Source organism: Borostomias antarcticus (genome assembly GCF_949987555.1).
Source record: "Borostomias antarcticus genome assembly, chromosome: 11".
NCBI classification, from domain to species: Eukaryota; Metazoa; Chordata; class Actinopteri; order Stomiiformes; family Stomiidae; genus Borostomias; species Borostomias antarcticus.
Window position 1 is genome coordinate 27418509 of NC_140244.1, and position 3001 is coordinate 27421509.

Genomic DNA, 3001 nt, shown 5'->3' on the forward strand with positions numbered 1-3001 from the left:
ATTGTAGATAAAAATAAATTTGGTCTGAAAAAAAAAAAGCCATACATACCCCTTATGTTTTTTTTCAGGTGGAAATAATAAAATTGTTCACTGCTCGGCCTAGTAATGGACTAGAGACCCCTGGGTGGCAGATCTATGATCAGAATTGCTTGGCCTACATACCTGTGAATGTTCATGAAGATTGTAGATAAAAATAAATTTGGTCTGAAAAAAAAAAACCATACATACACCTTATGTTTTTTTTTAGGTGGAAATAATTAAATTGTTCACTGCTTGGCCTAGGAATGGACTAGAGACCCCTGGGTGGCAGATCTATGATCAGAATTGCTTGGCCTATATACCTGTGAATGTTCATGAAGATTGTAGATAAAAATAAATTTTGTCTGAAAAAAAAAAAGCCATACATACCCCTTATGTTTTTTTTCAGGTGGACATAATTAAATTGTTCACTGCTCGGCCTAGTAATGGACTAGACACACCTAGGTGGCAGATCTATGATCAGAATTGCTTGGCCTACATACTTGTGAATGTTCATGAAGATTGTAGATAAAAATAAATTTGGTCTGAAAAAAAAAAAGCCATACATACCCCTTATGTTTTTTTTCAGGTGGAAATAATAAAATTGTTCACTGCTCGGCCTAGTAATGGACTAGAGACCCCTGGGTGGCAGATCTATGATCAGAATTGCTTGTACTACATACCTGTGAAGGTTCATGAAGATTGTAGATAAAAATAAATTTGGTCTGAAAAAAAAAAAGCCATACATACCCCTTATGTTTTTTTTCAGGTGGACATAATTAAATTGTTCACTGCTCGGCCTAGTAATGGACTAGACACACCTGGGTGGCAGATCTATGATCAGAAATGCTTGGCCTACATACCTCTGAATGTTCATGAAGATTGTAGATAAAAATAAATTTGGTCTGAAAAAAAATAAAAGCCATACATACCCCTTGTTTTTTTTCATGTGGAAATAATTAAATTTGTCACTGCTCGGCCTAGTAATGGACTAGACACACCTGGGTGGCAGATCTATGATCAGAAATGCTTGGCCTACATATCTCTGAATGTTTATGAAGATTGTAGATAAAAATACATTTCGTCTGAAAAAAAGAAAAGCCATACATACCCCTTATGTTTTTTTTCAGGTGGAAATTATAAAATTGTTCACTGCTCGGCCTAGGAATGGACTATAGACCCCTGGGTGGCAGATCTATAATCAGAATTGCTTGTACTACATACCTGTGAAGGTTCATGAAGATTGTAGACAAAAATAAATTTGGTCTGAAAAAAAAACCCCATACATACCCCTTATGTTTTTTTTCAGGTGGACATAATTAAATTGTTCACTGCTCGGCCTAGTAATGGACTAGACACACCTAGGTGGCAGATCTATGATCAGAATTGCTTGGCCTACATACCTGTGAATGTTCATGAAGATTGTAGATAAAAATAAATTTGGTCTGAAAAAAAAAATGCCATACATACATACCCCTTATGTTTTTTTTTCAGGTGGAAATAATTAAATTGTTCACTGCTTGGCCTAGGAATGGACTAGAGACCCCTGGGTGGCAGATCTATGATCAGAATTGCTTGGCCTATATACCTGTGAATGTTCATGAAGATTGTAGATAAAAATAAATTTGGTCTGAAAAAAAAAATGCCATACATACCCCTTATGTTTTTTTTCAGGTGGACATAATTAAATTGTTCACTGCTCGGCCTAGTAATGGACTAGACACACCTGGGTGGCAGATCTATGATCAGAAATGCTTGGCCTACATACCTCTGAATGTTTATGAAGATTGTAGATAAAAATAAATTTGGTCTGAAAAAAAAAAAGCCATACATACCCCTCATGTTTTTTTTCAGATGGAAATAATTAAATTTGTCACTGCTCGGCATAGTAATGGACTAGAGACCCCCTGGGTGGCAGATCTATGATCAGAATTGCTTGTACTACATACCTCTGAATGTTCATGAAGATTGTAGACAAAAAATAAATTTGGTCTGAAAAAAAAAAAAAAAAGCCATACATACCCCTTATGTTTTTTTTCAGGTGGACATAATTAAATTGTTCACTGCTCGGCCTAGTAATGGACTAGACACACCTAGGTGGCAGATCTATGATCAGAATTGCTTGGCCTACATACCTGTGAATGTTCATGAAGATTGTAGATAAAAATAAATGTGGTCTGAAAAAAAAAAGCCATACATACCCCTTATGTTTTTTTTCAGGTGGACATAATTAAATTGTTCACTGCTCGGCCTAGTAATGGACTAGACACACCTAGGTGGCAGATCTATGATCAGAATTGCTTGGCCTACATACCTGTGAATGTTCATGAAGATTGTAGATAAAAATAAATTTGGTCTGAAAAAAAAAAAACATACATACACCTTATGTTTTTTTTTAGGTGGAAATAATTAAATTGTTCACTGCTTGGCCTAGGAATGGACTAGAGACCCCTGGGTGGCAGATCTATGATCAGAATTGCTTGGCCTATATACCTGTGAATGTTCATGAAGATTGTAGATAAAAATAAATTTTGTCTGAAAAAAAAAAAGCCATACATACCCCTTATGTTTTTTTTCAGGTGGAAATAATAAAATTGTTCACTGCTCGGCCTAGTAATGGACTAGAGACCCCTGGGTGGCAGATCTATGATCAGAATTGCTTGTACTACATACCTGTGAAGGTTCATGAAGATTGTAGACAAAAATAAATTTGGTCTGAAAAAAAAACGCCATACATACCCCTTATGTTTTTTTTCAGGTGGACATAATTAAATTGTTCACTGCTCGGCCTAGTAATGGACTAGACACACCTAGGTGGCAGATCTATGATCAGAATTGCTTGGCCTACATACCTGTGAATGTTCATGAAGATTGTAGATAAAAATAAATTTGGTCTGAAAAAAAAAAAGCCATACATACCCCTTATGTTTTTTTTCAGGTGGAAATAATAAAATTGTTCACTGCTCGGCCTAGTAATGGACTA